A 24,358-nucleotide genomic window follows, 5' to 3' on the forward strand; every position below is an offset into this window, starting at 1 on the left:
GGTGGCGCTAGTGGTAAAAGAACCCACCTGTGAATGCAGGAATCATAAGAGACGTGGGTTGGATCCCTGGGTTGGGAAGATTCCCTGGAGGAGGGCATGGCAACCCACTCCAGTATTCTTGCCTGGAGAATCCCATGGACATAGGAGCCTGGCGGGCTATTCCATAAGGTTACAAAGAGTTGGAGACGACTGAAATGACTTAGCATGCACGGAGGCACTAAAGAAAATAAGAATTGAATGTGAGCAGAAGAGTACTAAGTGCTAAGAAGATACTGAAAGCAGTGCAATGAGACTGACAGGGATTTCAGCTGTGTTTAGACCCCTCTGTGCCCAGAAACCTGAATTAAATGAAAAATGGCTTGTCAGAGAGAGCATTTTGAGTATTTATTGAGCAAATGAATGCTTATGATTGTCAATAGAATCTATGTCTCTGGCTGTGTACCTGTGTCCAAATCAAAGCACCCTTCCCTATTCCTGTGTGTTAACGCTTCTCTTTTCATCCTCCCAAGGTGGTCCACAAAAAGCCTGCTTAGAAAAAACTGGACCTCATTCCACATAATCAATAAGTTAGATCTTCTAGATATATATCAAACATTATAGCTAGACAATAGAAAAATATCTTCCCTAGCACACGATGAGTATTAATAAAACTTTATTTTGTGCCAGGTCACAAAGAAAGTATCATCAAATTAAATAAAATAGAAACAACACAGCTGGCATTCTTTTTTTATCATAGTACAATGAAAGTAAACATTTTTCTAAAAGTCTTTGCATCAGAAAATTTTAAAACTCTGTTAAGAATGGCAGAGTTGCACAAAGGAAGCATGCTGGGCCCATAAAACTCTCTTAAAGCTCTTGAGTGAAAAGAGAAATACAGGGAGTTTCCTGGTGGTCCAGTGGTTAGGACTGTGTGCTTTCACTGCCAAGAGCATGTGTTCATTCCCTGGAAGGGAACAAAGATCCTGTGAGCCACGTAGCATAACCAACACCCTCCCCCACCAAAAAAAAAAAAAAAAAGAAAGCAAAAATACAAACCAACATTAAAAAAATAACAACAATAATGATATTAGAAACACACATATCATAATACGTGGGATATATTTTAGAGTTATTAGAGGAAATTTAATGTTTATATTAAGTACAAAAATTTACCTCAATAAAATTTTAAAATAAAATTAATGAGTTAAAATTTCAACTCTTAAATTTAAACAAAAAATAACAAAATAAAACAAAACACAAGGAAACAATGATAAAAATAAAAGAAATAGAAAAATAGTAGAAGTAAATAAATCAAAATACTGTTTTAAAAATAAATTAACAAGGAATCAACAACAAGTTAATAATATAATAAGATATAGGTAAAAAACACAGATATACACAATAAGAAGTCAAAAGACGAAAATAAGTATTAAAACAGAAAAATATTAAACACAATAGCAATGACTTCTTTGCAGAATAAGCTAAAAACCCAAATGATAAATATTATTTCTTAGGAAAACAATAAGTTGTCAAAATTAATCCAGTTGTGATGGAGACATTAAGGAAATCAATTTCCATAAAAGAAATACAGAGATTTAGTAAACAGATACCTCACAGAAAAACACTAAGCCTTAAATTTTCACAGAAGAATTTTACCAAAACTTAATCATCAACTTAAACACAAGGCTATAAAAGCACTCACAGTGCTACACAAAATATTCCAAAAGAGACAATAAAGATAAATCCACGTACCTATGGACAACTTATCTTCAACAAAGGAGGCAAGGATATACAATGGAAAAAAGACAACCTCTTTAACAAGTGGTGCTGGGAAAATTGTCAACCACTTGTAAAAGAATGAAACTAGAACACTTTCTAACACCATACACAAAAATAAACTCAAAATGGATTAAAGATCTAAATGTAAGACCAGAAACTATAAAACTCCTAGAGGAGAACATAGGCAAAACACTCTCTGACATAAATCACAGCAGGATCCTCTATGACCCACCTCCCAGAATATTGGAAATAAAAGCAAAACTAAACAAATGGGACCTAATTAAACTTAAAAGCTTTTGCACTACAAAGGAAACTATAAGCAAGGTGAAAGACAGCCTTCAGAATGGGAGAAAATATCAAATGAAGAAACAGACAAAGGATTAATCTCAAAAATATACAAGCAACTCCTGTAGCTCAATTCCAGAAAAATAAATGACCCAATCAAAAAAATGGGCCAAAGATCTAAACAGACATTTCTCCAAAGAAGACATACAGATGGCTAACAAACACATGAAAAGATGCTCAACATCACTCATTATCAGAGAAATGCAAATCAAAACCACAATGAGGTACCATCTCACGCCAGTCAGAATGGCTGGTATCCTAAAGTCTACAAACAATAAATGCTGGAGAGGGTGCAGAGAAAATGGAACCCTCTTACACTGTTGGTGGGAATTCACGCTAGTACAGCCACTATGGAGAACAGTGTGGAGATTCCTTCAAAAACTGGAAGTAGAAATGCCATAGGACCCAGCAATCCCACTGCTGGGTATACATACCGAGGAAACCAGATCTGAAAGAGACACGTGTACCCCAGTGTTCATCACAGCACTGTTTATTTTTTTATTTTATTTTTTCCAATTATTTTTATTAGTTGGAGGCTAATTACTTCACAACATTGCAGTGGGTTTTGTCATACATTGACATGAATCAGCCATGGAGTTACATGTATTCCCCATCCCAATTCCCCCTCCCACCTCCCCCCCCCACCCGATTCCCCTGGGTCCTCCCAGTGCACCTGGCCCGAGCACCTGTCTCATGCATCCCACCTGGGCCGGTGGTCTGTTTCACCATAGATAATATACATGCTGTTCTCTCGAAACATCCCACCCTCGCCTTCTCCCACAGAGTCCAAAAGTCTGTTCTGTACATCTGTGTCTCTTTTTCTGTTTTGCATATAGGGTTATCGTTACCATCTTTCTAGATTCCATATATATGTGTTAGTATGCTGTAATGTTCTATATCTTTCTGGCTTACTTCACTCTGTATAATGGGCTCCAGTTTCATCCATCTCATTAGAACTGATTCAAATGAATTCTTTTTAACGGCTGAGCACAGCACTGTTTATAATAGCCAGGACATGGAAGCAACCTAGATGCCCATCAGCAGACGAATGGATAAGAAAGCTGTGGTACATATACACCATGGAATATTACTCAGCCATTAAAAAGAATTCATTTGAATCAGTTCTAATGAGATGGATGAAGCTGGAGCCCATTATACAGAGTGAAGTAAGCCAGAAAGAAAAACACCAATACAGTATACTAACACATATATATGGAATTTAAAAAGATGGTAACGATAACCCTATATGCAAGACAGAAAAAGAGACACAGATGTATAGAACAGACTTTTGGACTCTATGGGAGAAGGCGATGGTGGGATGATCTGAGAGAACAGCATTGAAACATGTATATTATCAAGTGTGAAACAGATAGCCAGTCCAGGTTGGATGCATGAGACAAGTGCTCAGGGCTGGTGCACTGGGAAGACCCAGAGGGATGGGATGAGGAGGGAGGTAGGAGGAGGGTTCAGGATGGGGAATACATGTAAATCCATGGCTGATTCATGTCAATGTGTGGCAAAAACCACTACAATATTAATTAGCCTCCAACTAATAAAAATTATTGGGAAAAAATTTTTAAAAATTAAAAAAAAGATAAATTCAAGTTATTTTTTATGAAATGAGTATAATACTGATACCAAAACCTGATAAAGACAGTATAATAACAGAAAGCTATAGAACAATGTCAGTTATGCATCTTGATTCAATTCTCTTAAATTTAATATCAGTGGACAGAATCTAACACTATATTAGGAAAATAATAACACCATGATCAAGTAGGATTTAGTGTAAGCAACCAGGGATGATTCAATAATTAGGAAATCCCTAATATAATACACCTTATGATAAACCTAAGGGGATATATCACATGAAAATCTCCAGATAGCTTGAAAAGGAATCCAGTGAAATTCAACATTCATCTCCCGAAAAAAAAATCAAAACAAAACAAAAAACAAAATAAGAACTTGTGGCCACTTCCTGTATATACTTTATGTATATGGTATTTGTGAGTATATATAGAAATTTAGGATGCACACACACACACAAAGCAAGTGTCCATTATATATGTAAATCAATATGAAAAGAAATATTAAAATTCCTAATGGGAAACACAAGAGGCATTCCTGCTAAAGTCAAGAACAAGAAAAAAAGTTATACACACTCTTGATTATTCAAACATGTAGTGGAGCTATTAGCCAACACGATTATACATATAAGAACTGAAAAAAAAAGGAAACTCAATAGATTATAATATTTACTTGGACAAGTTGAGAAGTTAAGTGATAAAACTAAAACAATAAAGTTTTGGTAAATTAATATACAAGATCAATGACTTTATATGTGTATATAAAAACAATAATCAGAAACAAGATAAAATGGAAAAGAGATTCTTATTTGTAATAGCAAAAAATAAAATAGTGTTCTTAGGAATAAACTTGTAATGTGGAAAAACTATTTAAGGACAAGATTAAAGACTCCAGGAAACTATACGGAGTGAAGTAAGCCAGAAAGATAAAGACCAACAGTATACTAACAAATATATATGGAATTTAGAAAGATGGTAACGATAACCCTATATGCAAAACAGAAAAAGAGACACAGATGTACAGAACAGACTTTTGGACTCTGTGGGAGAAGGCGAGGGTGGGATGTTTCGAGAGAACAGCATCGAAACATGTATATTATCTAGGGTGAAACAGATCACCAGCCCAGGTTGGATGCATGAGACAAGTGCTCAGGGCTGGTGCACTGGGAAGACCCAGAGGGATCGGGTAGAGAGGGAGTTGGGAGGGGGGATCGTGATGCGGAATACATGTAATCCATGGCTGATTCATGTCAATGTATGACAAAAACCACTACAATATTGTAAAGTAATTAGTCTCCAACTAATAAAAATAAAGGAAAAAAAAAAGACTCCAGGAAAGCTATAAAATGTAGGAAAAACAGCTTTGGGTCTTGGATGGGAATATGGGAACTAATTACAAATTCACAAATGTAATGCATTCTTAATTTTAAAAATACCAAAAAGTTACTGTTTTTGTTCTTCCTAGAGAAAGACAAATTGATTCAAAATTTCCTCTGGAGAAAAAGAAAACATGCAAGAATAGCTACAACACACTTGAAAAAATAGCAATGAGGGGATTCTAACCTAATCAGAAATAAAACATATTATAAATTCTCAATAATTAAAACCATATAGTTCTGGCACTTGAATGAACAAACTAGTGAAATATAATAGAAAGTTTTGAAATACATCCATGTACATATTGAAACTTACTACATAGTAAAAGTGACATTATGTATGACCAGGGAAAGATAAACATTTAATAAATGCTTTTTGAACAACTGGACAGCCATTTGATTAAACATAAAATTTGACCCATAATTCCCTGGTGGCTCAGACGGTAAAGCATTTGCCTACAATGTGGGAGACCCAGGTTCGATCCCTGGGTCGGGAAGATCCCCTGGAGGAGGAAATGGCAACCCACTACAGTACTCTTGCCTGGAAAAGCCCATGGACGGAGGAGCCTGGTAGGCTGCAGTCCATGGGGTCGCTACGAGTCAGACATGACTGAGCAACTTCACTTTCACTTTCACTTCATATCTTAAAAAGAATAATCTAAAAAATTTAGAGAGCTATGTAAAAAAGGAATCTCAATATTAGAAAATAATACAAGTAGATTCTGTAACAACCTAAAAATGTGGACAGGACCTCTATCAAAGAATAAAATTTCAAACACGATTAAAGGGGAAATTAATAAATGACCTACCTACAAGTAAAGAAGAAACATTTTGGTCTGACAAAGCAAAAAAAAAAAAAAAAGAACAAGAATAAAGAGACAAACAAAAATTCAATGATCAACTTGGAGAAAATATTTTCAAAATATATTAAAAATTAAGAAATAATATACTAAATAAATATACTATTTAAGGTGAAATTTAAAAGACCATAACTCCATTACATATAATGGCAAAAGAACTGAACAAAATTTTTATTTTTTTTAATTGGAGGATAATTGCTTTACAATGCTGTGGTGATCTCTGCCATACATCAAGAGGAATCAGTCATTGTTGTTCAGTCAGTCGTGTCGAACTCTTTGCAACACCATGGACTTCATCACACCAGGCTTCCCTGTCTTTCACTATATCCTGGAGGTTGCTCAAACTCATGTCCATTGAGTCGATGATGCCATTCAACCATCTGTTGCCCCTTCTCCTCCTGCCTTCAATCTTTCCCAGCATCAAGGTCTTTTCTAATGAGTTAGCTCTTCACATTAGGTGGCCAAAGTGTTGGAACTTCAACTTCAGCACCAGTCCTTCTAATGAATATTCAGGGTTGATTTCCTTTAGGATTGACAGGTTTGATCTCCTTGCAGTCCAAGAGTCTTCTTTAGCACTACAGTTTGAAAGCATCGATTCTTCAGACCTCAGCCTTCTTTATGGTCCAACTCTCACATCCATACATGACTACTGGAAAAACCATAGCTTTGACTAGATGGACCTTTGTCAGCAAAGTGATGCCTCTGATTTTTAATATGCTGTCTAGGTTTGTCATAGCTTTTCTTCCAAGGAGCAAGCGTCTTTTAATTTCACGACTGCAGTCACCATCTGCAGTGATTTTGGAGCCCAAGAAAATAAAGTCTGTCTTAGTTTTCATTGTTTTTCCATCTATTTGCCATGAAGAGATGGGACCCAATGCCAAGATCTTAGCTTTCTGAATGCTGAGTTTTAGGCCTGCTTCTTCACTTTCCTCTTTCACCTTCATCAAGAGATTCTTTAGTTCCTCTTTGCTTTCTGCCATTAGAGTGGTGTCCTCTGCATATCTGAAGTTATTGATATTTGGTATTTCTCCTGGAAATCTTGAAAGTGTAGTCACTCAGTTGTTCCAGCTTGAGCTTCATTCAGCCTGGCATTTTTTAAAATTTATTCTAATTGGAGGATAATTACATTACAATATTGTGATGGTTTTTTGCCATATATCAACATGAATTGATATGACACATGTATGCCACAGGTATACATGTGTCCCCCAAAATCCTGAATCTCCCTCCTACCTTCTTCTCCACCCTATTCATCTGGATTGTCCCAGAACACCAACTTTGAGTGCCCTGCTTCATGTATTGAACTTGCACTGGTCATCTATTTTACATATGGTAATGTACATGTTTCAATGCTATTCTCTCAAATCGTCTCATTCTTGCCTTCTCCCACTGAGTCCAAAAATCTGTTCTTTACATCTGTGTCTCCTTTGTGGCCCTGCATGTAGGATCATCATTACTGTCTTTCTAAATTCCATATATATGTGTTAATATACAGTATTTGTCTGCCTCTTTCTGCTTTACTTTGCTCTTATAATAGGTTCCAGTTTTGTCCACCTCATTAGAATTGACTCAGATGCATTCCTTTTTACAGCTGAGTAATATTCCATTGTGTATACGTACCACAACTTCCTTGTCCATTCATCTGCTGATGGACATCTATGTTGCTTCCATATCCCAGCTATTGTAAATAGTGCTGCAATGTACACTGGGGTTCATGCGTCTTTTGGAATTGTGGTTTCCTCAGTGTATATTCCCATTAGTAGGACTGCTGGGTCATATGGTAGTTTGGGGGCTTCCCAGTTGATGTTAGTGATAAATCACCGGCCTGCTAATGCAAGAGATGTAAGGGATACAGGTTTGATCTCTGAGTCGAGAAAATCCCCTGGAGGCGGGCATGGCAGCCCACTTCAGTATTCTTGCCTTGAGAATCCCATGGACAGAGGAGCCTGGGGGGGCTATAGTACATAGTGTCACAAAGAGTTGGACAAGACTGAAGTGACTTAGCACACATGCACAATGCACATGCATTGTAGTTTTATTCCTAGTTTGTTATGGAATCTTCATACTATTCTCCATAGTAGCTGTACCAATTTACATCCCACCAACAATGCAGTAGGGTTCCCTTTTCTCCACATCCTCTCCAGCATGTATTGTCTGTAGTTTGTTTGATGATGGCCATTGTGATTGGTGTGAGATGGTACCTCATTGTAGTTTTGATTTGCATTTCTCTAATAATGAGTGATGTGGAGCATCTTTTCATGTGTTTATTGTCCATCTGTATGTATTCTTTGGAAAAATGTCTTTTTAGATCTTCTGCCCATTTTTTGATCAGGCTGTTTATTTTTCTGATTTTTAGCTGTATGAGCTGCCTGTATATTTTGGAGATTAAACCTTTGTCAGTTGCTTCATTTGCAATTATTTTCTCCCATTCTGAGGGTTATCTTTTGATCTTGTTTATTGTTTCCTTTGCTGTGCAAAAGCTTTTAAGTTTAATGAGGTCTCATTTGTTTATTTTTGTTTTTATTTGCATTATTCTAGGAGGTGTGCCAAGAGGAACTTGCTGTGATATATATAGAAACTCAAAGACCCAGAATAACTGAAGCAATCTCGAGGAAAAAAATGGAACTGGAAAAATTGATCTTCCTGACTACAGAGTATACTGCAAAGCTGTAGTCATCAGGACAGTATGGTTCTGGCACAAAGAGAGAAATATAGGCTAATGGAACAAGATAGAAAGCCCAGAGATAAACTCAAGCACCTATGGGCACCTTGTCTTTGACAAAGGAGGCAAGAATAAACAATGGAAAAAAGCAGCCTCTTCAATAAGTGGTGGTGGGAAAACTGGACATGTTAACAAATGAAACTTGAACACTTCCTAACACCATGCACAAAAATAAACTCAAAATGGATTACAGACTTAAAGGTAATGCCAAAAACTATAAAGCTCTTAGAGGGAAATATAGGCAGTACAATCTCTGAACAGATATTTTAGAAAAAGACATACAAATGACCCTTAAATGTATAAAAAGATGATTAAATCTACTCTTAGTAACAGAAATGTAAACTAAAATATCTTTGAAAAACCATTTCTTCCTTATCAGGTTGTCTGTTCTCTATTCCTATCTATTGTGATCCTTGCACCATTATCTCAGGCATTTATTATTTTAAGCTTATTAAACATCAAATAATATGCTAGTGCTAGCCAAGCTACCTATAAAGGACAATGAATACAGCCTGGTAGAAGGAAAGCACTCAATAAGCAATAGCCATCTTTATTTTAGTCCCTTCTAATCATGAATAATATATGACCTGGATGTGCCTCCAAAAGTTTGGGGAGCAGTTGGCGTGCTCCATCCTCTGCTGCTAAGTCACTTCAGTCCTGTCTGACTCTGTGAGACCCCATGGACCACAGCCTACCAGGCTCCTCTGTCCATGGGATTTTCCAGGCAAGAGTACTGGAGTAGGGTGCCATTGCCTTCTCTGGCTCCATCCTCTACATGCCCATTAACTAAATGATCTGTACATGCACATCTGCTAACAAAAATAAAAATTCTAGAAGGAATCATTTCCCAATTTTTGTACCAAATAACTTACAGGGTAGTGAATATCTTTGGGAAAATAAGTCTACTGGTTCTACTTTCTCATTCTGAACTGAAAAAGGAGATGATACTGACAGCTGAGGAAAAGCTGCCTTTGGTGTATCAAGTCTGAACAAGATTGGGTCAAGTGCATGAGTTACCATGGCAACAACAAAATCAGGATGCATCATCTCCCATAGCAACAGCATTGAGGGGGCCTTGTGTCTGATCTGAGTAAAAGCTTTCTCTTGCTGTCAGGCCTTGTTTGAATCCACTTCTACAGCTACATCCTGGGGTGCAAGTTGCAAGGATACAAGGAGGGCACAAAGAACCATAGACTCTGGAATTATAAGTCAATTAACAGCTTTGACATTTTCAGGCATACTGCCCACCATTATTAGAGAAAGTGTAGGAGAGCCACATCAGTCAGGGATGAAATACATGATATTCAAACATGGGAGAAGCCAATTCAAAAATAGCTTAACTTTAAACAGGAAAAAACGTATCTCCATTCTAAGGCAGTCCCATTGTTCACATCATACTCTGGGGAGTTGATCATTCACCGTTTCCAATGCTAGGTAAAAAAAGAGCTACAAAATGAAAGTAGACACTTGCAACCCTGCTACTAACAGACATTTTGGCAAACAATTTTACAGGGAATATGAAGAACTCCAAAAACAAGGATCATTTCACTCAGCCTTGTTCATTTTATACCATTACTCAAAACTGATACTGAAAATTTTGATGAGAAATCCTCAGCTAGAACTGAACTGTCCAATAGCTGAGTGATGGAGTAGCCTAACCAGAAAATAGTCTTTGGAGGTTAAAAAGTGGAAAAATATCTCTATACTTAACATGTGTGTGTGCTTAGTCTCTCTGTTGTGTCCAATTCTTTGCGATACCATGGACTATAGTCCTCCAGGCTCCTCTGTCTGTGGAATTCTCCAAGCGAGTACACTGGAGTGGGTGGCATTCCCTTCTCCTGGGGATCTTCCAGACCCAGGGATTGGAGCTGGGTCTCCCACATTGCAAGCAGCTTCTTTACTATCTGAGTCACCAGGGAAGCCCATGCATTAACATGATGGCCAACCAATTCCTGCATATGTCTCAGCACTTCCTATGTAAAGATTACTGTGATCCCTCACAGTAATGAGATAAGTTCAAGGGGTTGTCTAATCCCCTACATTTTATTCAGCACTTCTCAGGTAGCAGCCCCTACTCAAGCAACCATGGGTACAAATGTTTTACACATCCTAGACTCTGTATGCTTCATGATGTCTTGGTGGTTTCTTGTGAAACTCGTTTCACAAGGACACAGGAGAGCTAGGTCTTTTGCTCTAGGTTAGTAATCAGAAAACCAAACTTTGGAGAAAAGGAGGCTAGCTACTAAAGGGTCTTTGATGTGATCAAGGCCCAAATACTCTGTCCTAAAAGTACACAGCCATGATTGGAAAAACCATTGAGGGGAGGAAGCTGAGTAAAGAAGCCATTGGAGATTTACTGATAAACAATTTTCACAAGGGTGCTGGTACAATGATATGGAGGAGAGAAGTATGTCAGGGAAAGGGGAAATGTGAGCCATGCAAGGTTCCAGAAACTAGAGCAATAGCAGATGATGGCACATATGAGCACAGAGAAAACACTGTGAGCAAGAATTAATGGTCATGTGGGGAAAGGACTTTTGTAAGCCAAAAAGATAATCAAATTCATGAGCCTAGTTGAGTCTCTTGTCCCCCAAGTAAAGTACTAAATTCCAATGAAGGAGAGGGAGTCTTCATTCATCAGTCTCTAAATGTAGTATGCATCACACCCAAGATAGCCAAGGGGATAACGCCAGTTTCAAGCATCTGGTGGAGGGATGAGTACAGTACTATAATGTTGTAATAAAACAGTCAAGTGTGATGTCAATACACCTCACTCAGTTCTTTGATATACTTCAACCCATGCTAACTGAGCACCGGCATTGCACTTGCCCCTGTGTGGGCAGATTCACACTATGAGTCTGCATCACATAGGAACAAATTGAGTTCCAATAAGAACAACAAGATGGATGTGTGGATCACAACAAACTGTGGAAAATTCTGAAAGAGATGGGAATACCAGACCACCTTACCTGACTCCTGAGAAATCTGTATGCAGATCAAGAAGCAACAGTTAGAACTGGACATGGAACAACAGACTGGTCCCAAATAGGGAAAGGAGTACGTCAAGGCTGTATATTGTTGCCTTGTTTATTTAACTTATATGCAGAGTACATCATGGAAAATGCTGGGCTCGATGAAGCACAAGCTGGAATCAAGATTTCTGGGAGAAACAGCAATAACTTCAGATATGCAGATGACACCACCCTCATGGCAGAAAGCGAAGAAGAACTAAAGAGCCTCTTGATGAAAGTGAAAGAGGAGAGTGAAAAAGTTGGCTTAAAACTTAACATTAAAAAAACAAAGATGATGGCATCCAGTCCCATCACTTCATGGCAAATAGATGGGGAAACAATGTAAACAGTGACAGACTTCATTTCCTTGGAGCCCAAAATCACTACAGATGGTGACTGCAGCCATGAAATTAAAAGATGCTTACTCCTTGGAAAAAAAGCTATGACAAACCTAGACAGCATATGAAAAAGCAGAGACATTACTTTGCTGACAAAGGTATGTCTAGTCAAAGCTATGGTTTTTCCAGTAGTCATGTATGGATGTGAGAGTTGGACTATAAAGAAAGCTGAGCACCGAAGAATTGGTGCTTCTGAACTATAGTGTTGAAAAAGACTCTTGAGAGTCCCTTGAACTGCAAGGAGATCCAACCAGTCAATCCTAAAGGAAATCAGCCCTGACTATTCACTGGAAGGAGTGATGCTGAAGCTGAAACTCCAATACTTTAGCCACCTGATGCGAAGAACTGACTCATTGTAAAAGACCCTGATGCTGGGAAAGATTGAGGGCAGGAGGAGCAGGGGACGACAGAGGATGAGATGGTTCAATGGCATCACCAACTTGATGGACATGAGTTTGAGTAGGCTCTGGGATTTGGGGATAGACAGGGAAGCCTGGCGTGCTGCAGTCCATGGGATTGCAAAGATTCGGACACAACTGATCAACTGAACTGAACTGAACTAAAGAACAACAACAAAAATGGATTTAAACATATCAGCTGTGATTAAACATGGGGTTCATAGTGGCTCTAATGGAACAAATACTTCATGGTCACTGTGATTAAATGCCAGGAAATAGATTCATTATTTGGAAATTGGGTAAGCAGAGGCAAAAATGAAACAGTTATCCTGTGTTTGGCACATGAACTATAACATTGGTTACCAAACAGTGGATTAGGGAAGTGTCTCATCAGAGAATTTCATCTAATAAATGAAGAAGCATAGATAGAATGAAAATACCTCCATTTTCAACCTCAAATGACACAAGCACTGTATGCAATGAGCACCAGTATCTGCTTGCTCTACAAAAATAGGGACAACCATACAGTATTCCCCTCCCAGTGGATGAATGCCACACTGCCTCTGAGCCATTCTTGCCAAATTAGAAGACTGAACCAGAAGACAAGATCTAAACTCCAATTTGCAGGAAAAGCTGGGGACAGAGAAGTGTATTAAATGATGCCAATGAGATGAAATCAACAAAATGCTGCATGTGGATGACTCTGTAGAGCAAAGGATTCATTTCTCATGAGAAACAAAGAGAGCAAGAGAGGGGGGATTTTACAGAGAATTAGCAGGCATATTGAAAAACTGCAGTGCCTGAGACTAAATGGGATCCAGAACTGGTGAAAACATTAACATTTATGAGAGAATAAAGACACAGGTTCAATCCCTGGGTCAGGAAGATCACCCTGGAGGAAGAAATGCCAACCCACTCCAATATTCTTGCCTGGAGAATCCCATGGACAAAGAAGCCTGGCAGGATGCAGTCGGACACAATTGAGCAGCCACACACACCACCACGCAAGGGAAAACAGTGTTATCAAGGATTAATGATCATGTGGGGAAAGAACTGAGTGAGGTGTATTGACATCACACTTAACTCTTTTATTACAATATTATATTACTGTGCTCATCCCTCCACCAGATGCTTGAAACTGGCGTATCTCTTGACTGCTTGGATGTGATGCATACTATGTTTGGAGACTGAAGAATGAAGACTCCCTCTCCTTCATTGGACCTTAGTACCTTACTTGGGAAACCAGTGACTCAACTAGCCTCATGAATTTGATTATATTTTGGCTCACAAGGGAAACTTTGGCTTCCCACATAGCTCAATGGGTAAGGAATACTCCCGCAATGGGAAGATCCCCTTGAGAAGAACTCACTCCAGTATTACTTCATGAAGAATCCTATGGACAGGAACTTGGCTAGCTATAGTCCATAGGGTTGCAATGAGTCAACCCAACTGAAGCGACTGAGTAGAGCACACAAGGAAAACTTTACCGTGAATACTGAAGATACTAAGTAGTCATTACACTTGTCTAGGCATGCTAATCCCATCACTTCATGGGAAGTAGATGGGGAAACAGTGGAAACAGTGTCAGACTTTATTTTGGGGGCTCCAAAATCACTGTAGATGGTGATTGCAGCCATGAAATTAAAAGATGCTTACTCCTTGGAAGGAAAGTTATGACCAACCTATTAAAAAGCAGAGACATTACTTTGCCAACAAAGGTCCGTCTGGTAAAGACTATGGTTTTTCCAGTGGTCATGTGTGGATGTGAGAGTTGGACTGTGAAGAAAGCTGAGTGCCGAAAAACTGATGCTTTTGAACTGTGGTGTTGGAGAAGACTCTTGAGAGTCCATTGCCCTGTAAGGAGATCCAACCAGTCCATCCTAAAGGAGATCAGTCCTGGGTGTTCATTGAAAGGACTGATGCTGAAGCTGAAACTCCAATACTTTGGCCACCTCATGTGAAGGGTTGACTTATTGGTAAAGACCCTGATGCTGGGAGGAATTGGGGGCAGGAGGAGAAGGGGACAACAGAGGATGAGATGGTTAGATGGCATCACCGACTCGATGGACATGAGTTTGAGTAAACTCCGGGAGTTGGTGATGGACAGGGAGGCCTGGCATGCTGCAATTCATGGGGTTGCAAAGAGTTGGACACAACTGAGCGACTGAACTGAACTGAACTGAACTGAGGCATGATAATAGGCTTCCCTGGTGGCTCAGATTGTAAAGAATCCACCTGCAATGAAGGAGACCTTTGTTCATTCCTGGGCTGGGAAGATCTGATGGAGAAGGGAATGGCTACCCACTCCAATATTCTTGCCCGAAGAATCCCATGGACAGAGGAGCCTGGTGGGCTACAGTCCATGGAGTCACAAAGAATAGACCACGACTGAACGACTAACACTTTAACATTTCAGTTATAAAAATGACATGTATTGTGGCAGTGAAGTAGTCTTTTGTAGGAATCTTTATCTTATCTTAGAGAGCTATATTATATAATACATGTGGATTAACTGACTAAATATTTAAGATTCATCTGAAGAAAACCTAGAGGGGTGGGGAAATTAATAGGTTTACATGAAATAAAATTGACTAAGTGCTCATGAAAACTGAATTTGGGTGAGACTTATATGGGAGTTCATTATAATAGTTAACTCATTGTGTATCAGTTTGAAAATATTTATAACAGACAATTGTTATTGTTTAAAATATCCAAATCCACAAAATGAATAATGAAATAAAATTTTCTACATATAGAGCCATATTAGAATTTGTAAAAGTTAACTTCAGATCAATTTAAGTGAAAGTTTAGAACTAAAGGTAAAATAAATAGGGCCTTATTTTTTTGTTTGTTTATTGGACTCTTGTTTGTTCCTTTTTGTTTTTGTTTGCTATAAGAATTCTGGAAGCACCCATTTTCTGACTCATCTGCTCCAGGATATCACAAGTCTCCATGGCTTCCATTCCCTGCTGCACTCTTTTTTTCAGGTTAAGGTGACAACCTCATGCAGTCACACAGCTGTCTTTGCAAGAGCTCCAGACATCTCTATTGCATTCCAAGTACCACTACCCACATCTGGCTTTCTCAATAAAAAAAGGCAAACACCACTGTAGTCCCCAACACATTCCCCATACATGTCATTGGGTAGGACTGGATCATAGAGCCACCTTTAGCTATAGAAGAGGCTGGAAAAATCATCACCTGACAAAGAGTAATGGTGTAGCCATGACTGGATTGGAGAAATCCCATGTCCTACCTGGGGACCAAACATGTTACTGTTTTGACCAAAATCAGTTTTTCCTACCATAGATTATTGGTAGGAAATGCTGAGGGTCAGAAAGGAACAAATCCAGTGAGAAAGGAGAAGCAGAGCTCCTAGAGCCAAAAATCAAGTCAAGGGTAAGGAACAAATATGCACTGAAGGGAATACACTCACAGGGTTGAGTCACATGCACTGTCCAAGCACTTTCACACCTACTGTATTGTTCAGTTCTCACAACAATTGTGCAAAGGAGGGGCATGAAATTATCTCCTTGTTTTGTTTTTCATTTTTTTAATTGAAAGATAATTGCTTTACAGAATTTTGTTGTTTTCTATCAAACCTCAACATGAATACATATATCCCCTCCCTTTTGAAACTCCCTCCCATCTCCCTCCCCGTCTCAACCCTCCAGTTTGATACAGAGCCCCCTTTTTTTTCCATTTATTTTTATTAGTTGGAGGCTAATTACTTTACTGTATTGTAGTGGTTTTTGTCATACATTGACATGAATCAGCCATGGATTTACATGTATTCCCCATCCCGATCCCCCCTCCCACCTCCCTCTCCACCCGATCCCTCTGGGTCTTCCCAGTGCACCAGGCCCGAGCACTTGTCTCATGCATCCAACCTGAGTTGGTGATCTGTTTCACCCTAGATAATACACATGTTTCGATGCTGTTCTCTCGTAACATCCCACCCTCGCGAGACCCTTTTTGAGTTTCCTGAGCCATACAGCAAATTCCAGTTGGCTATCTATTTTACATATGGTAATGTAAGTTTCCATGTTACTCTGTTCATACATCTCACCCTCTCCTCCCCTCTCCCCATGTCCATAAGTCTATTCTCTATGTCTGTTTCTCCATTGCTGCCCTGTAAATAAATTCTTCAGTAAGAATTTTCAAGATTCTGTGTATGAGTATTAGAATATAATATTTATTTTTCTCTTTATGACTCACTTCATTCTGTATAATAGGTTCTAGGTTCATCCACCTCATTAGTACTGACTCAAATGCATTCCTTTTTATGGCGGAGCAATATTCCCTTGTGTATATGTACCATAACTTCTTATCCATTCATTTGTCAATGGACATCTAGGTTGCTTCCATGTTCTAACTATTGCAAATAGTGCTACAATGAACAATGGGATATATGTGTCTCTTTCAATATGGGTTTCCTCAAGGTGTATGCCTAGGAGTGGGATTGCTGGGTCATACAGTGGTTTTATTCCTAGTTTTTTAACTAATCTCCATTCCGTCTTCCCTAGTGGCAGTATCAATTTACATTTTCACCAACAGTGCAAGAGTGTTCCCTTTTCTCCACACCCTTTCCAGCATTTATTGTTTGTAGACTTTTTGATAAGGGCCATTCTGACCAGTGTGAGGTGATATCTCATTGTAGTTTTGGTTTGTATTTCTCTAATGAGTGATGTTGAGCATCTTTTCCAGTGTTTGTTAGTCATCTGTATGTCTTCTTTGGAGAAAGGTCTGTTTAAGTCTTTTCCCCATTTTGATTGGGTTGTTTGTTTTTCTGGCATTGAGTTGTATGAGCTGCTTGTATATTTTGGGAATTAATACTTTGTCAGCTGTTTCATTTCCTATTATTTTCTTCCACTCTGAAGGTTGTCTTTTCACCTTGCTTATAGTTTCCTTTGCTATGCAAAAGCTTAAGTTTAATCGGGTCCCACTTCCTTACTTCTGTTTTTATTTCCATTACTCTAGGAGGAGGGTCATAGATGATCTTGCTTTGATTTATGTCATTGAGAGTTCTGCCTATGTTTTCCTCTAAAAGTTTTATAGTTTCTGATCTTACATGTAGGTCTTTAATCCATTTTGAGTTTATCTTTGTGTATGGTGTTAGGAAGTGTTCTAATTTCATCCTTTTACATGTAGCTGTCCAGTTGTCCCAGCACCATTTATTGAAGAGGCTGTCTTTGCCCCATTGTATATTCTTGCCTCCTTTTTCAAAAATAAGGTACCCATAGGTGTACAGGTTTATTTCTGAGCTTTCTATCTTGTTCCATTGGTCTATATTGCTGTCTTTGTGCCAGTATCACACTGTCTTGATGACTGTAGCTTTGTAGTATAATCTGAAGTCGGGAAGCTTGATTCATCAAGCTCCATTCTTCTTTCTCAAGACTGCTTTGGCTATTCAGGGTCTTTTGTGTTTCCATATGAATTGTGAAATTTTTTGTTCTAGTTCTGTAAAAAATGCCATTGGTAATTTGATAGGGATTGCATTAAGTCTGTAGATTGCATTTGGAAGTATAGTCATTTTCACAATATTAATTCTTCCTACCCAGGAAAATGGAATATCTCACCATCTGTTTATGTCATCTTTGATTTCTTTCTTTAGTGTCTTATAATTTTCTGTGTACAGTTCTTCTGTCTCCTTAGGTAAGTTTATTCCTAGATATTTAATTCTTTATTTTTTTGTACTGGTGAGTTGGATTGATTCCTTAATTTCTCTGTGTGATTTTTCATTGTTAGTGTATAGAAATACAAGTGATTTCTGTGTATTGATTTTGTATCCTAGAACTTTGCTGAATTCACTGATTAGCTCTAGTAATTTTCTGATACTATCTTTAGGGTTTTCTATGTATAGTATCATGTCATCTGCAAACAGTGAGAGCATTACTTCTTCTTTTCTGATCAGGATTCCTCTTATTTCTCTTTCTTTGATTGCTGAAGCTATGACTTCAGAACTATGTTGAATAATAGTGGTGAAAGTGGACACCCTTGTCTTGTTCCTGATCTTAGGGGTAATGTTTTCAGTTTTTCACCATTGAGAATAATGTTTGCTGTCTTGTTCCTGATCTTAGGGGTAATGTTTTCAGTTTTTCACCATTGAGAATAATGTTTGCTGTAGGCTTATTATATATGGCCTTTACTATGTTCAGGTAGGTTCCTTCTATGCTCATTTTTTGAAGAGTTTTAATCATAAATGGGTGCTGAATTTTGTCAAGGCTTCTTCTGCACCTATTGAGATGATCATATGGTTTTTACTTTTCAATTTGTTAATATGGTGTATCACATTGATTGATTTATGTATATTGCAGAATCCTTGCATTCCTGGAATAAACCCAACTTGATCATGGTGTATGAGCTTTTAGATGTGTTGTTGAATTCTGTTTGCTAAAATTTTGTTGAGGATTTTTGCGTCTTTATTCATCAGTGACATTGACCCTTAGTTTTCTTTTTGTGTGTTGTTTTTGTCTGGTTTTGGTATCAGGCCTCGTAGATGGTGGCCCTGTAGAATGAGGTTGGAAGTGTTCCTTCCTCTGTAATTTTTTGAAAGAGTTTTAGAAGGATAGGCATTAGCTCTTCTCTAAATGTTTGACAGAATTCTCCTGTGAAGCCATCTGGTCCTGGGCTTTTGCTTTTGGGGAGATTTTTGGTCACAGCCTCAATTTCAGTGCTTGTAATTGGGTTGTTCTTAATTTCTATTTCTTCCTGGTTCAGTCTTGGAAGACTGAACTTTTCTAAGAATTTGTCCATTTCTTCCAGGTTATACATTGTATTGCTATATATTTGTTCATAATCGGCTCTTATAATCCTTTGTATTTCTGCATTGTTGTAACCTCTCCTTTTTTGCTTCTAATTTTGTTGATTTGATTTTTCTCTCTCTCTTTTTTTCCTTGATGAGTCTGGCTAAAGGCTTATTAATTTTGTTTATCTTCACAAAGAACCAGCCTTTAGTTTTATTAATCTTTACTAGTGTTTCTTTCATTTCTTTTTCATTTATTTCTGCTTGGATATTTATGATTTCTTTCCTTCTACTAATTTTGGGATTTTTTTTGGTTCTTCTTTTCCCATCTGTTTTAGGTGTAAAGTTAGATTGTCTATTCGGTGTTTTTCTTATTTCTTGAGGTAGGATTGTATTGCTATAAACTTCCCTCTTAGAAGTGCCTTTGTTGCATCCCATAGGTTTTGAGTTGTCGTGTTTTCACTGTCATTTGTGTCTAGAAATTTTTGACTTTCCTTTTTATTTCTTCAGTAACCTGTTTGTTATTTAGAAACATGTTGTATAAGCTCCATGTACTTATGTACCTTTCAGTTTCTTTTTCTTGTAATTGATATCTAGTCTCATAGCATTGTGATCAGATAAGATGTTTGATACAGTTTCTATTTTCTTAAATTTATTGAGGTTTGATTTGTGACTGAAGATGTGGTCTATGCCGGAAAATGTTCCATGTGTACTTGAGAAGAAGGTGTATTCTTCTGCATTTGGATGGAATGTCCTGAATATATCAATGAGATCCGTCTCATCTAATGTATCATTTAAGACTTGTGTTTCCTTATTAATTTTATGTTTTGATGATCTGTCCATTGGTGTGAGTGGGATGCTAAAGAAAGTGAAAGTGAAGTCGCTCAGTCATGTCCGACTCTTTGCAACCCCATGGACTGTAGCCTACCAGGCTCCTCTGTCCATGGGATTTTCCAGGAAGGAATACTGGAGTGGGTTGCCATTTCCTTCTCCAGGGTATCTTCCCAACTCAGGGATCGAACCTGGGTCTCCTGCATTGTAGGCAGACGCTTTTACCATCTGAGCCACCAGGGGGTGTTAAAGTCTCCTACTATTATTGTGCTACTGTCAATTTTTCCTTTTATGTCTATTAGTGTTTGTGTATTGAGGTGCTTGTATGTTGGGTGCATTGATATTTACACTTGTTATGTCTTCCTCTTGGATTGATCCCTTGATCATTATGTAGTGTCTCTTGTAATCTTTATTTTAAGGTCTATTTTGTCTGATATGAGGATTGCTACTCCAGCTTTCTTTTGCTTCCCATTTGCATGGAATCTGTTTTCCATCCTCTCACTTTCAGTCTATATGTGTCTTGAGGTCTGAAGTGAGTTTCTTGTAGACAGCATGTATATGGGTCATGTTTTTGTATCCATTCAACCAGCCTGTGTCTTTTGATTGGAGCATTTAATCCATTTACATTTAAAGTAATTATTAATTTATACTTTCCTATTGCCATTTTCTTAATTATTTGGTGTTTGTTTTTGTAGATTTTTTTTCTCTTGTATTTCCCGACTACATAAATTCCTTGAACATTTGCTGTAAAGCTGGTTTGATGGTATTGAATTGTCTTAATTTTTGCTTGTCCGAAAAGCTTTTTCTTTCTCCATCAATTTTGAATGAGACCCTTGCTGGGTAGAGTAATCTTGGTTGTACATTTTTCCTTTTCAGTACTTTAAATATATCCTGCCATTCCCTTCTGGCCTGAAGAGTTTCTGCTGAAAGATCGTCTGTTAAGCTGTTAAACATTTGGGGCTTCCCTTGTATGCTACTTGTTGCTTTTAATATTCTTTCTTTGGTTTTGGTCTTTGTTAGTTTGATTAGTATGTGTCTAGTGTGTTTCCCCTTGGGTTTATTTTGTATGGGACTCTTTGTGCCTCTTGGACTTGATTAACTATTTCCTTTTCCATGTTGGGGAAATATTCAACTATAATCTCTTAAAAACTTTTCTCATACCCTTTCTTTTCCTTTCCTTCTTCTGGGACCACTACTTTTTGAATGTTGTTGTGTTTGATATGGTCCCAGAGGTCTCTGAGACTATCCTCAGTTCTTTTCATTCTTTTTACTTTATTCTACTCTTCAGAAGTTATTTCCACCATTTTATCGTCCAGCTCACTGATTTGTTCTTCTGCTTCAGATATTCTATTCTTCTATTGATTACTTTTAGAGTATTTTTAATTTCAGTAATTGTGTTGTTTGTCTCTGTATGTTTATTCTTTAATTCTTTTAGGTCTTTGTTAGTTGATTCCTGCATTTTCTCCATTTTGTTTTCAAGGTTTTTGATCATCTTTACTATCATTATTCTGAATTATTTTTCAGGGAGTTTGCCTGTTTTCTCTTCATCTACTTGGACTTCTGTGTTTCTGGTTTGTTCCTTCATTTGTGTAGCATTTTTCTGCCTTTTCATTATTTTTTTAACTCATTGTGTTTGAGGTCTCCTTTTCCCAGACTTCAAGGTTGAATTCTTTCTTCCTTTTGGTTTTTGCCCTCCTAAGGTTGGTCCAGTGGTTTGTGTGGGCTTTGTATTGGGTGAGATTTATGCTGAGTTTTTGTTGTTTGTTTGTTTTTCCTCTGATGGGCAAGGCTGAATGAGGTGGTAATCCTGTCTGCTGATGGTTTGGTTTGTATTTTTGTTTTGTTTGGTTTTTAGGTGAGGCATCCTGCACAGGGTGCGACTTGTGGTTGGGTGATGCTAGGTACTGTATTCAAGTGGTTTTCTTTGTGTGAGTTCTCATTATTTGATACTCCCTACAGTTAGTTCTCTCATAGTCTAGGGTCTTGGAGTCAGTGCTCCCACTCCAAAGGCTCAGGGCTTGATCTCTGGTCAGGAATGAAGATTCCACAAGTGGTTTGTTATGGCGTTAAGTGAGATTAAAACAAATACCCAAAAATGAGAAACCAGAGATGAATCCCAGACAAATGGCAGTTATAAAATCAGACAAATAATAATTAAAACAATGGAATATATACATATATACCCATGAGCAAATTCAAAATATTGCTACAGAAATAAAGTACAATAGAATGACCCAGTGAACAAAGGAAATGAAAAATTATATTTACCAGCTAAGGACAAAATTAACTAAAGCACAAAGTGGAAAACAAAACTAAAGCAAGCTGCCAAGTGAGGAATAAAGCAATGAAAACAAAACTAACAAATATGTTGAGAGGAAAGAAAGAAAGAAAAGATGGAATAGATATGCAAAGTTAAATACAGGTAGATGAAGAAGATTTATATACAGTAAAGATTAACTGCAAGGGGAAAAGAACAGTAGGCAAGGCAAGCAAAGGAATAAATGTAGAAAAATATAATAAATTAAAAAAATTAAAAGTTAAAATTACAAAAAAAGAGAAAAGAAAAAAAATGGAAGAAGAAAGAAAAAAAGGGAAATAAAAAGGGAAACTCCACAGAACTGCAAAAGGTCAATGTAGAGGCAGAGGTTTATAACAGCAATAAACACTGTGACTGAATATACACATATACATATACATCCATAAGCAAAATCAAAAGAGTACTTTATTTTTATTGACCCAGTGAACAAACAAAAGCAAAAAAATATGTCTACCAGAACAAAACTAACTAAAGCATGAACTGGAAAACAAAACAAAAGCAAGGTGCCAATTGGGGAATAAAGCAGTGAAAATAAAACTAATGAATATGTTGAAAGGAAAGAAAGACTAGATATGCAAAGTTAAGTATAGGTAGATAAAGAAGAATTATATACATTAAAGATAACTGCAAGGGGAAAAGAACAGTAGGAAAAGAAAACAAAGGAATAAAAGTAGAAAAATAATAATAGGTTTAAAAAAATTAAAAAAGAGAAAAAAAAAAAAAAAAGGAAAACTCCTCAGAACTGCAAAAGCCCAAGATAGAGGCAGAGGTTTATAACAATGATAAAAATGCGACTGAGGGGAAAAAAAAGAGAAAAAAATGCTCAAAAGTTTAACTAGACTTCATAGTGCCAATAAAATCGGCAACTACAGCACAGGGGGAACAAAAAGGGAAAAAAAAGAAATAAAATCCAAAAGAATCTATAGAACAAGTCAAAACATAAGAATAATAAATGTTTTTCTTGAGTCACTGTTGTTAGAGTCCTTTCCCTCCCAGGGAGTCGCAGTCCACCTCACCTCCCTAGGATGCCCTCTAACACTGTGCTGATCTCTGGACCTGTTGTGGGGGCAAGTCAGATTCTAACCTGGTCCTACTCCTCTGTGTTCTTGCCTCCAATGTCCACAGCTATCAGAACTAGTGCGTTTTCTTTTGTGGGAGCTCTCTATGACCTTTTATAGATTCCACAGACACACAGTCTGCCTAGTGGATTTAATCTGCAGCTTGTAAAAGTTTGTGGGAAGGTTTTGGGTCTTCTTCCTTAGTCACACTGCCCCTGGGTTTCAGTTGTGATTTTATTTCCATCTGCACGTGGGTCGTCCACTGGGGTTTGCTCCTGAGGCTGCCCTGGAGGATTTGGGTTTGTCCCTGTGAGGGCCAGGTGTGGAGGCGGTGCAGCTGCTTGGGTTGCAGGGGTTCTGGCAGCACCAGGTACTCAGGGGAGTTGGCGGCTAGGGCAGCAGGAAATTTAGTTCTCTAGAAGGGTATGAAAACCAGTATTGGCCAATACACTCCAGTATTCTTGTCTGGAGAAGCTCCCTCCCTGACAGAGAAGCCTGGCAGTCCACAGTCTACAGGGTCGCAAAGAGTCGAACACTACCGAAGCGACCCTGAGTGCATAAACGCAAGACTTCTTTTTGCCTGTTGCAGCTCTGCCCCAGCGAGAGCTGAGCGGGAAGGTGGCACAGCTGCTTGGCTTGCAGGGACCCTGGCGGCACCAAGTGTGCAGGGACATGGACTGCCTCTGCCACTAGAGTTATGGCCCTATCAGAGTCTTTTTTCAAGCCTCTTGTAGCTGGGGATCAGAAGGCCTCTTTGGCCAGTCTTTCTCCGTAGCTCTGCCCATTCTTAAAGGGATCCCTTGCCTGGGGTCCTTCTCTGTTGTTTGGCACATCAGGCACATAGAGGGGACCCCCTTGCTGGGGTCCTACTCTGTAGATTGGTGCATCAGGCACTTAAAGGGACACCCTGGGTGGGGTCCTAGTCTGTAGTTCCGAGCATCAGGCCTTTGATG

The 24,358-nt window shown here is 38.2% G+C and overlaps 1 long non-coding RNA gene across 1 annotated transcript in view; it reads right to left on the minus strand.

Moving 5' to 3' along the window:
* Positions 1-674: 674 nt before the first annotated feature.
* Positions 675-24,358, minus strand: part of LOC122689925 — a 351,123-nt gene continuing 327,439 nt past the window's right edge. The window contains exon 6 of the long non-coding RNA XR_006339949.1: positions 675-943. This is a non-coding gene — a long non-coding RNA (uncharacterized LOC122689925). The remainder of the gene's footprint in view (positions 944-24,358) is intronic.

This window comes from Cervus elaphus, chromosome X, assembly GCF_910594005.1.
Source record: "Cervus elaphus chromosome X, mCerEla1.1, whole genome shotgun sequence".
In the NCBI taxonomy this organism is placed as follows: domain Eukaryota; kingdom Metazoa; phylum Chordata; class Mammalia; order Artiodactyla; family Cervidae; genus Cervus; species Cervus elaphus.